Raw genomic sequence first — 13,079 nt, 5'->3', positions numbered from 1 at the left:
GTAACCATAACCTATATATGCTATTGTATCTACCACAAGTTAAATATAAGGAGAATTACAAGCATTCATAGGGATACAAGAATCATAGAAACTACACAGCAATAGCCAAGTGAACATCATGTACCTTTTCTTTACTTTGCATAGCTTATTTTATAATTTATAGTAGGTTGAGAAGGATCGTTTATAGCTTTTGTAAAGGAAGGATACAAATTCGATTTCACTTTCCTCTTTCCCTTTATTGTTTGGTCATTTATTTCATCAACTTCTTTGTTGTTGTTTAAGACGTCAGCACTAGATCCAATCGTAGTAGCTGATGTAGATGTCGTCATCTAATAAAAAACAAGTTAAAAGTGTAGTTTTTGGAAGTAAGGTCGTCTCCACACGGAATTGGTGGCCAATGATGTTTTCTACTAAATTAACTAAATGCTAAAGTAAATTGGTTGGTTGGTTGTTTGCAACAAAGCAGTTAAAAGTATGTGAAAAGAAGATTATCATATTAAAAAAAGTAACCCCTACCCATGATTCATATTGTAAATTTTACAGAATAATTAGTTCAATTACTTAAACATCAGATAGACATGGCTTTGGAATTGTTAGATATGAATAACAATCAAGGACAGTTTTTAATACTAACCGTATAACCCAATTATCCGTTGATAGATACCAACTACTTACCTAATTACCAACCCGCTTACGATGGAAGAAACCGCAAATACGTTTGATAAAAGACAAGCGGTTCAAATATAATAAGTGTTTATCAAATCTAATCACAAATGGTCAAGATGTACTAGTCAATAAAGTAACTAAAACAAAGTATTTGTGCAAAAACCTAACAGTCTTTCACCCGGGGGAAGTCACAAGGAGTTTTGTAACATTTGTGCTTGTAATCATTATGAACAGTTCTATTATCAATAAAACAATGTTATTTGATCCCAATGTTTGTTTGGTTGTGTTTTACATTTTTTCAGTTTTGACTTTTGTTCAATTCCAAACTCTACATCGCTTTCTGGAGAATTATACGCAAACTGGTGCGTAAACGTACTCAGTTTAATGCGACAAATACTCCGGAACATCAACATATACTCAACATACCTTAAGTAACCTTTACATAACTTAGAAATAAGTTTTGAAGGCTTTGGTATGGCAAAAACAAGTTAATTCGCTTACAGGGACTAAACTTGACAAACTGCGAAAGTATGCCAATTTGAACTGTAATGAACATTCCGGAACATGTCCATAAGTTAAACATACCATAAATATCCTTTACATAGCTTAGAAATAGGCTTTGAGGGGTTTGGTATGCTAAAATAAACTTTTGGATAATTCAGGGACTAAAAGTGTCAAAAAGTGCACAAGTTTGCACTTTCGAACCGACATCACAACCGTACGGCCAAACGAACCGACATCCGGGATATTTTCAAGCATATTTCATGTTCCCTATGTCTTAACATCATTGCGGAGCTTGAAATTGGGTTTGACGGGTGTTAGAAGTGCCGTTAAAACATGTGCAGGGACCATTTCTGCAAATTCTGCAGAAATAAGGCTAGGCGTGACGCGACGGGTCTAGGCGTCACGCGAGGCCCCTTCTGGACCAGATTCAATGTTTAAACAGCTTGTAACAGCCCTTCAACTCTTCAAAGGCCAATGCCACTTGTCAAAACCCTATGGTGGGGGCAAAATAAGCCACCACAACTTTGCGACAAGTGTACGGATTAGATCGTGGCACGATATTCAAGAAACGATCCTAACGGTCTTGCTTTTCCTATAAATACCCCCCCCTTTTGCTAAAAACTCACATAATCTGATCTAAAAGCTCTAAGTTGGAACCTTTGTTTCATACCTGAGCCATTTTGATCTAGATTAGCATTCGGGGACCCTTCGTAAGTGTTCTTTTGTTCTTTTATTCGCTTTTCGAGTCCGAAAGTCAAAGTTTTGTTTGACTTTCTGTGTGACCAGCATATGGTCAACACGAAGTTCATGGAACTTCATAGCGTGAGCGTGATCACGATGGTTATAGTCCATGGTGACTATACCTACTGATTACCACGTTATCTAGGCTCAGTGACGAGTCGTAGTTTCGGCCAAAATACGCATTCTTGCGTATTTTGTAACCAAACTACTCGTGAGCATCAAAGCCGTTTGTTTTGATGCCAAACCTGTTTTCTAAACTTAGTTAAGCATGTTCTAACATGCTTAGCTCGTCACTTTTAATATAGTGCTTATATAGGGACGTAAGGTAAGCGATCTAAACCATCGCTTATACTTTCGAACCCGACCCATTTGGTCGATCATTAGGATCCGACCAAACACATTAGGTGACCATAGCTATAACCTTCCGAGGTTATACCTTATGGCCACGATGTTAGGCGTCCCAAACGCGTTCTACGCGAACGACACGTTAAGGTAGCATAAGCTACCTAAACGAGTCGTAATGGGCCGTAAGCACTTAGGTTAGGTTTCATTTTAGTATGTAGGCTTTGTTAAACCATATTTCACGAGTCTCCATACTCGTTTGGTTTACGAACCCGCATGCTATCCGATCCTTCCGATTTTGGTCCGGTATATTAATATAGCTACCTATTAGGTGCCGTTTGATATCCCGTGATCTCTAGCATTGTGTGATTATTACACAAGGAATTCAAAGCAATCTCAGGTGAGTACATAGAACCCCATCTTTTACATGTTTTCGAGGAGTCAATGTGAGTACATTGAACCCCTCTTTTACTGTTTTCCAAACTGTTTTGGGGTGAAACACATGTGCCTACTTGTTACTTTCATGCTTTCCATGTTTTCACATCATATACCGGCTATGTTCGTTAGTACATTATAGTACATGTTTTCATTACATTTCATGCTATGTATGCCCATTGTGTGCGTACTTAGTACATTGCTTTACATTACATTTCATGCTATGTATGCCCATTGTGTGCGTACTTAGTACATTGCTTTACATTACATTTCATGCTATGTATGCCCATTGTGTGCACACTTAGTACATTGCTTTACATTACATTTCATGCTATGTATGCCCATTGTGTGCGTACTTAGTACATTGCTTTACATTACATTTCATGCTATGTATGCCCATTGTGTGCGTACTTAGTACATTGCTTTACATTACATTTCATGCTATGTATGCCCATTGTGTGCGTACTTAGTACATTGTTTCACATTACATCTCATGCTATTTATGCCCATTGTGTGCATACTTAGTATAATTGTTTACATCACATGCCTTCATTTTGGTATGACATTTGGGTTGTTTAACATGGAACAATACATTCATTAACATTGATCACGCCATTCGTTAGTAGGTAGTGGTACCATAGGACTTGACAACTCCCGTTCCTGAACCCTAGGTTTGTTTGGGTGGAAGGAATGACCGAATTCGATATACATAACTTAGATAAACCTTTAATTTGTTTAAGGGTTTATCGCCACAGTCTCAAGGCTTGGATGTATGCATATTTCACAATACCGTATAAATGTTAATATCAGTAGAGCATGCATTGTTCCACAAAACATAACGTTGATTTAAACCATGTTTTACTTCAACCCCTTGTTTTGTGCATTTTACATATGGTTTAGTTGATACATCTCACTTACCGTACAAGATATATTTTGGGTACACATTACATGATCTACATTAAACATAAACATTTTGACATTCATATACATACTTGGTGGTTTACATTGAACATAGACATTTCGATATGGTTTACACAATAACACTTGACAATTGATTTATACATGAACAATTTACATGGTGGTTGGTTTGGGTAAATGGTTGGAGTAACGTGGCGTATGTAATATGATACAAACATGGTAGATACGCCGCTGGTACTTCCTATATATAAGTGCTTGTATAATATTACATATCGTAGCGTTATCTAAGTCATTTCAGTTTAGACACATTACATTTTACACAAATAACATACTCTTCACAAGACATTATTTTTACAAACAACTTATCTTATTCAACTCATTTTACTTGGTTACTCGTTTAACCTTACACTTATCTATACATATCATCTGATATTATCGTTTTTTTCAAATGGTTTACAAAGCAAGACAAATTACAAGGTTCATGACTGACTGTTATTAAACATTTCTTTAAACTCAAGTCATGAATCCCATTTTCACAAAACCTATGTATCTCACAGGCATTTTTATGCTGACGTACCTACTTTCACATGTGTTTTCAGGAGCTATTCCATAGGATGATGATCATGACACTAGGGCGGACCTGTGCCTTAGAGACTAAAAATGAAGATAGACTAGTTTATTTATGTTTTGAACTCTTTGTTTTCCTGTTTAAGACAATATAACACTCTTGTTTCTAAATAAAATACAACTTTGTATGCCATGGTTATGAAACAATTAATTCTGTCCACAACACTCCCTGGCGTTTCCGCCGCGGTTGCACGTTATACGCGGCCGGGGTGTGACAAGTTTAGCCGCACGTGCTCGTCATCACAGCTTCAAATCTTGTTTCGAAATGAACTAAAATGAAGAAATTGGAAGAATATGATGAAAGACACCAAAAATTGCCTATAGTATGCTCTCAAATCGTCCCAGGAATGTGAATATCTTGGTCGACATGCCTTAACTAGGTCAAAATCTATTTTTCTCGATTCAGCCTCCCCTGGGCGTCGCGGGGGATCCTTGACTATCTGTCATGTGACGCGAGGACACAAAAGAATAAAAAATAATAATTAAACACCACTGCACGTCGCGGGGGAGACACATTTCCAGCAAACTTATTTTCTTGTCTTCGTTTCACCCGTGCGCTCCAACCTTTGTCATTAGAACTTGATTTCCATCATTTAGCACCCTTTTAACCTACAAAACACGACACAACATAAATACAAAAAAACCTATATAAATCAACTCGATAAAACACTAAAATGTATACAAAACTACTATAATAACGCTGTGTTGTTTCGTATCACAATTACAACCAGCACTCGCAATACCAGTATAACCGGCTGGTATTTACCAGTTTTTAAAACATTGGTTTCTACAAACTCCACCTGTACTTCGAGTATACCTTAACTTTATAATTTATAATTTGTAATGGTAATGATATTTTTAAATTAAAATTTACCGGAAACAGATTTTTATGAAACTTTCATATATTTGATTTATAATGTGAATGATATTTTTGAATTACGCTATCAAAAAATGCCCTTATTTTTAATATAATCTAATTATAAGCATTTAATTACGAAGATATATTTAAATTCAAACCTTGATTTTCCTATATAAATATGAGCCACGCCTGATTGTTTTTGCATTCAATCCTCTCATACATGTTTATTCACTGTTAGTAGTGTGTTTTGAATTAGCCATATCCCCTTCTACTTCGATCCACAGGCTATTTTGTTAGTTATTGCAAAAGGTTGAAAAAAAAAAATTGAAGCTGAACATAGAGAACGAAGCATAACCAAGTGGCATATTTTGAAGATGTTTTAATTAATTAACTAGTGTATAAATCCGCGTACTACACGGATTTGAAGATAAGGATAATGTAATTTTATAACATGTAGACCAATTTACATAAATGATTTATACTTATTAAATCAAACATTGTAAAATCAAGATACACATTTACAAATTTCTAAACACTTTTTTATAGACGATATTTGTAGTTTTGTTTGTAATTTGACCATCCTCATGAAGTATCAGTAGCTTAAGGTTGCATCTACTTTTTGCTCTGGACAATGACACATATTATTGGTCATGCGTAAAAACTGGTTTTTTCTAGAAACAAACCAATCTTACGTATTTCCCGACTTTTATCAAATATTACTTATGGATAAGATATGCTCCTAAACAAAGTGATTGCCATCGTCACCGACAAGGTTCCTCACTGTAATAAACAATTAATTGGTAACCTTGAGCAAAATAGGTAAATCTAAATAAGAAATTTCAAGCATACAATGTGAAGACAAATTTATATATATAATCACATATGGTAGTGATGAAACCAAGAATAATGACTACATAGGGAATAGAGATCGATTAGAAAATTTACCATGTGTGAATTAACTTGTAGGGGGAGGTCGGTGATTATGAGGATTTTTTGAGGCTACAAAGAGGAGCGGTTCAATTATAGGAGTTTAAAGAGGGTCTAATTACGATTTTTAATTCTAAGTTAGAAAACCAAAGTAAATCTAATTAAAATTTGTTTTCCATTGGTAACATTATAATCGAATTCATATTAAATTTAAAAGGCTTTAAAAGCTCAATTACGTTGAAAATTATCAAGTGGCATTTTATGGAATCATTTTAAAAAACTTATAGATAAAATTAACTTGTATTTTAAAAGTTTAATTACATTAGAAATTGCCAAATGTCATTTTATGGAATCATCACCGAAGCCTCTTGTGCCCCGCCTTCCCTTATATATATTCTTAAATGGGACAAATTAATTCAATATCATATATATTCTTTTTAAATGTAAAACTATTATTATTTTGATAGTTTTATTTATCATTAGTAATTACTATACTTTTATCATTATAAACATGTTACTTTTGTTTTTTATTCGATTAAAAAACTCTATTGTCCTTAAAGAAATATTAAACTTTTAAATTACTAAATATGAAATAGCCAATGTAATTATTATTATTATTATTATTATTATTATTATTATTATGCATTATAATATTTATGCAAATATGAAATATAAATATATATTATTAGTGAATTGAATAAGAAAATGCCATGTGGCATTAATAGAACTTTTAAATGAGAAAATATCATATGACATTAATAGGACTCTTTTATTATAATTAGATTAATTATTTGTTATTAAGAAGAAAAAGAAGAAGAAGAAACCGAAATTTTTGAAGGGTTGGATCTAACAAGGCCCAAATCTCCATTTTGCTCATTTAGCGTCCATACCAAAAATAAACCGGTTTAGGTTGGATTTTGTTTTGAATCATCCCTAGTTTCAGTGTATGACTTATTTCTCGAATGTTAGTGTTGGAAGTTTTGGGTGTATGAATAAAAGTCTCAAAAGTGGTAAATACTGACATGTTTATAAGGTAAAACCTTTACTAATCCGTTGTGGCTTTATGACATGTTTTACCACAAGTCCTACTCACGCGCAAAGGGGGTGAAAAAAAATGAGTTTCCAAATTGGAATTTGGTTGAATTCGTGCATGCCCGCACGTCTCACGGACATGAAAGCATTTCCGAACGGCAAGCAAGGCCCAAATCTGGTTTTTGATTATTTAAAATGTAGTTCAGACCAAAGATAAACCGGTTTAGGTAGGTTTTAGTTGTGGTCACACCCTGACCACTATTATCTCTTCCCTAGAGGTTAGATTTCTTTTGAACGGCTAATTTCATTTTAGTGTATGTCATCTGTGGGCCTTCATGTGTAAGCTTTCTTCTAACATCCGTATAGGTTAGGTTCGAATTTAAATAAATACTTAATCTTTTTTAAAAGAAAAAAAAAAAGAAAGAAAGAAAGAAAAAAACTCAATCCTCTAAAAAGTATGTGTTCATAGTAACTAATTTACTAAACTTAACGAATATTCCAAATTTGTGTATTGTATTAGAGTATGTAGAAAAGGTATGGGCATCATCAGCGTCTAAATGTTAGTTTCAATATATGGACACATGCATGCATGTATCATTTAAAGATAGAGACGAGGATGATGTATGCTTGAAAACAAGAGTTTTATGATAATCATGTGACACTCTAAAACCATATGATGTCATATTCTTTATTTGGTACACGTAAGAATATATGAAAGAAACATTGTTTTTTACATTGAAGTAAATTACGTTTTTGACCTCTAGGGTTATATCACTTTTACTATATTAGTTCAAAATAAGAATTTTTAATATATCTGTCCCCATGGTCTCTATAACTAACCATTTTGGCCCCTAAGTCTAGAGATCATTGGGGCCAAAATGGTTAGTTATAGAGACCATGGGGGCCAAAATGGTTAGACTTAGGGGCTAAAATGATTAGTTATAGAGATCATGGGGGCAGATATGTTAAAAATTCTTACTTTAGATTAATATAGTAAAAGTGATATAACCACAGGACCAAAAAACATAATTTACTCTTTACATTGTTATACTAGATCCTCTAACTTGTAATATTGAGATATTTAATTCATATGTATGTTTCCTTCACATACATATATTTTATTATAGATTTAGAAATATTGGAAGGCTAATGAAGTGGCGGATCTTGCCCGTTGAATGTGCCAGGGCCGAAAGACACGGGGATTAAAAAAAGCCCGGACAAGCCCCGGCCAAACATAGTATATATAAAAAATTTCGATCGAAATGCGGAAAATTAGCATTACGGCCGAAAAACTTGCCCGTGCCGTGGCCCTGTCAGAGCTCTTCAAAGATCCGCCCACGCTAATGATATTAAGCGAGCCTCAATATTATTGTTCATATAAGTGATCAGCCGATGCCTTCTTGCTCAGTGATCACGTCAGTTTATTCCTTTTAAAGTGGTGCAGGTTTAAGTCCCATGAAATGAGCAATATGTGAATTTTTGAAGTAGATTTAAGGGGGTGTATGTGTGACAACCCTCACCAAATCAGGTATCCGTACGAATTAATTAACATTTAATTACTGCTTAATTACCGTGCTTGCTTACAATTGTGGATAAACTGCTACTTGAATTCTGATAACATACTTATACATGCATCATACTTTATTAACTGTCACTACACTATCTACACAAAACTTTAGTGACAAACTTGATGCACAAAAGCACAGTAGCACAATGAACGGATAACCCAGTAAACGTGCTGACATAGCCAGCACCAGACAGACACTGTCTCTAAGGCCAGTATGAGCCGGGAATAGTTTACTACACTAGTAGGAAGTGTAGGGAGGTGAGGATTGTAGAACTGCGTCACTAGATGATAGTTATAGTGACCGGATGTGCCTAAAACATGTTTTAAACACAAAATCCTGCACTTTACCACAAAATTCAGGATTTAAGCTAACTAGTAAAGTGTAAAAACATGGGAAAATAATACTAGACACTTTCCAAAGTGTCGGGAATTCATTGTGTCACTAAAAATAATATTAAAGACACTCTAAAGCTTTGTTTGACACTTTAACGGATCAGTATCAAACCGAACAATCGGACTCTACCCGGAACATAAAAATATTGTCAATGACAATGTTTTTCTTTCTCTGGGCCAGTTAGGGTCCCCGAATACCCTAACACCCGCTATATTGCATAACACACTAGTAATTAATTAAACCTCCTAACTAAATTAACTATAGCATAAATAACACCATAGGATCATTACATTCACATAACCAACCAGCAAAATTCCATCTTTCTCTCCCTCTCTAAGATATCCTCGGCCGAACCCACACACCCACATCCACTCACTTCAAGTTTTGATGAAGGCATTCCAAATACATACAAAGGTGAAGGATCACATATAAGGAGGCTCGGTGCTTGCGGAATCACAAGGACCTCTCTACGACGCTATTATCCACCTATTTTTCGCCTAGATTCTTCCCTAGCCTTGAGCTAGTTGTAAGTGATTCTAAACACCCTCTCGATCTTGTTTGAAGTGGTTAATAAGAGATTTAACGGGTAAAAATTATGAACACTAAAGATCAAAGTTTAAAGTCTTGAAAGTGTAATGAACATGGTGGATAAAAAGAAACTAATGGTGTAAAACTCATGAATCTTGTTTTGTTATGGTTATTTTGTGTTGTTTGATGCTAGTAGTAGATCGGATCGTCATCTAACCAGGCTAGGTCATGTTCATGAAACATGAGCTAGTGTTATGTTAAAATGGTAAGATGATGAACCCTACTACTTATGAACATGAACTTGTGTAAAAAGAGCTTTTCATGTAAAATGGAGTTCTAAACTAGTAGATCTAAGGATCTACAAGTGGTATTTTCGAAGAACCAAGTGTAAGATAAAATTAGGTTTAAAAGCCGGATCTTTCATAAACTAAAGGTGTTTTTGTGAACAAACAAATGTGTAAACACTTGTGAGACAAAAGGTTTTAACAAAGAAATATTTTCGTAGTCCTTGGACTAGAAGTTGTAAACTTGCATTTTCTATAAAAATAAGATGTCCAAGAAACTGATTTTATTTATAAAGATGAAAAGATCTACTAAAAATATTGGGAAGTTACTACATACTTTTACACAACTTACAAGTTCATGTGTTTGCGATTTATATTTGTTTTGACTAGTTTAATGTTTGAATATTGTTTGTTGATGTTGGGAAAATTGTTTATTGAATTTTGAAAAGAAAATGATACGCCAGTAAGCGTGGCCACCTCCAGTTACAGAGAAAACTCTGGCGAAATTTTTCCAGAAATATAACACTTGGAAATATTTTTGTAACAAGTGTTATGAATATTTTTTTTACTAGTTTTCCTAAATAAAATTCGCCATGATTTTTATTACAAAACTTCCAAGTGTCGGAGATGGGATTTTCATAAATAAAACTTGCTAAAATATATATTTAGAATATATAGTTTTCATAATAGCACTTGTGTGAATTTTATGATTAATTTGTGAACTACATAAATATTATTTTTAGAGTAAAAATAATATTACTGGAATATACTGAATAGTAACGACTCCAAAATAATACCAACGCCTTCACAATAAATATATAAGTTACACCGGTATTATTATTACCACACAAACGTTAAGATGTAACTTATGTATTTTCGGAAAATACCCTTAAACGCGTATTTTGATAAAAGTATTGTTTTGGAAATAGTATGAAATAAAAATATAATATTTTTGGGAAAAATATTTATATTTTGGAGATAGAATGTTTTGGACGAACGAATTAAAGTATATTTTATTAAGTGGGATTTAATAATGAAGTCTTGAAATTATATAAACGCAAATGTATTAAAACCCCCATCCTTGGGAAGGAATATAATTAATACATAATTACGAAGTGTAAATACGAAATAGTTGTCTAACTATTTCCCAAAAACATTAAACCTTAAGCTAAGGCACGGCCGTCCGTCTAATAGAAGTTAGTACGTGTAGGTCGTCGCACAGCAGGTTGACTGGGAGATTTCTAGTTAGAGACGCACTACGATGAGTTCATGTCCCCCTTTTCTCTTAACTGTTTTCAGTTTTTAAACTACGGGGGTGAAATACATGTTACTATGATTATGAGTACTTTTACACATGGTATGATTAGCGTAAGGAGGGTTACTACCTAGATCATGTGAGTGAGTAGGCGGGAACTGAAGGCAATTAATCCTCAGTGTAGGAGCGAGGGACAATAGCGGTAGATCTATCTAGGTGTAGCGAGCCCAGCCCCAGGCCCAACAGTACGGACCTCGGGGTGACTTGGTGCCCGACGCAAAAATCTGCTAGGTTTGAGTCTTCCTACTGCACTTCACACATATCAATGGCCTTGCAAACCATTGATGATCTCTTTATTTCCTTATTTGCTACATACCAGGGATTTTATACTTACAAAGTTTTTACATACTCACTACACATGAACTCGCTCAACATTTTTGTTGATTTTTCCAACTTACATGTATTTCAGGGAATTAAGGATCTGGCACGGTATGCTACGTTTTCACGCTGCGTAAGAGTTATGGGATCATCGAAGTTTAGGGGTTGTGGCTTTTACCTGGATGAGTCACAGTTCTTAAACGGCGTTTATTTCATGTTTGTGTTGTGTCTTAAGAACAATGTTTTTATCATGTAGTGTTGTAAATTCGATGCATGTGTCGGCGTTTCAAACAATGTTGTGGTATTTTGTTTTTAAGACTTTAATCAATGGATGATCTGCATGGTTTTACTTTCATATAGCTTTGTTGTGATTAAGCTATGGTATTAAGAAGTCACACCAAATTAACCCACGCTTCCGCAAAGCCAGGGTGTGACAACTTGGTATCAGAGCTCTGATCATAGCGAACTAGGATTCTTTCTCGAGTCTAGACTATGATCACTAGGGCTCTCACGAAAACATTTTTTACATTGCATACCACTTAAGTCCACATCCAGGTCACAAAACGTTTTTACAAACAAAAGTTGAGCACATTTTATTTGTTAGTTATGGCTCAGTCTGGGAGGCTGAGGGAGTGGTCTAGTGGGACTAGGAGGCTCAGTCTGGGAGGCTGAGAGAGTTGTTTAGTGGGACTAGGGTGTCAGTCTGGGAGGCTGGGAGAATTGTCTAGTGGGACTAGGGAGTCAGTCTGGGAGGCTGGGAGAGTTGACTAGTGGGACTAGGGCGTCAGTCTGGGAGGCTGGGAGGCTAGTGGGACTAGGAGGACTATTTGATTGCTTATTGTTGATTAACGTGCTTATATGACTATATGATTGATTATTTGTGCATATGTGTGTTTGTATTACAGACGACATGCCTTCATCCGACACTGGAGAGTCGGACACCACAGACCCCATGCCCATAGTATCAGACGACATAGTCTCATCAGAGCACGAGGTGTATACCTCAGATACTACCAGCACTGACGATGATGATTTCCAGCCATTTGCGCTGCCCGATGTCGTTGCTGAGCCCGCTGATGGCCCTATCGCTGGGGATTTGCCGCTCGCGGTGATCCATGCCCCTGTACCTCTTGCCGCTTACCCTATGGTTGACATGCCCCTCGACGTAGTCGCTGACGAAGACGTCGACTTGTTTGACGAGGATCCACTCGAGGATGATTTTGAGGGCGAGGCACACATTGCTACTGGTGATCTCCTACTTCTTGTTGATGCTCCTGCTAAGGAGGCACCCGTTCATTCACCAGTCCCAGACTCCTTTGAGTCTGTGGCATCTGCACCTACACACCTGCAGGGAGTGCAGCACCATTCGCATGACACAGACCCTGATATGGCATCATCCGCTGCACCTGCACCTGCCCCTAGCTTTGCGTTCGATCATGATATTGATGATGATTCGGATCCTGTTTTCCCACACGGTTTTGACCCAGATCATGACATTGAGTTCATACATTTAGATCAGCCCACGGAGGATCCCATAGCCCCAGTTGACCCTATGTTTGCTGATCCCGCTGATTTCGAGATGGAGTTTGATGATCTGGAGCCTGCTGTGGCCCCTAAGCCAG

This window comes from Helianthus annuus, chromosome 15, assembly GCF_002127325.2.
Source record: "Helianthus annuus cultivar XRQ/B chromosome 15, HanXRQr2.0-SUNRISE, whole genome shotgun sequence".
Classification (NCBI taxonomy): domain Eukaryota; kingdom Viridiplantae; phylum Streptophyta; class Magnoliopsida; order Asterales; family Asteraceae; genus Helianthus; species Helianthus annuus.
Note: the sequence above shows the minus strand (reverse complement) of the source record.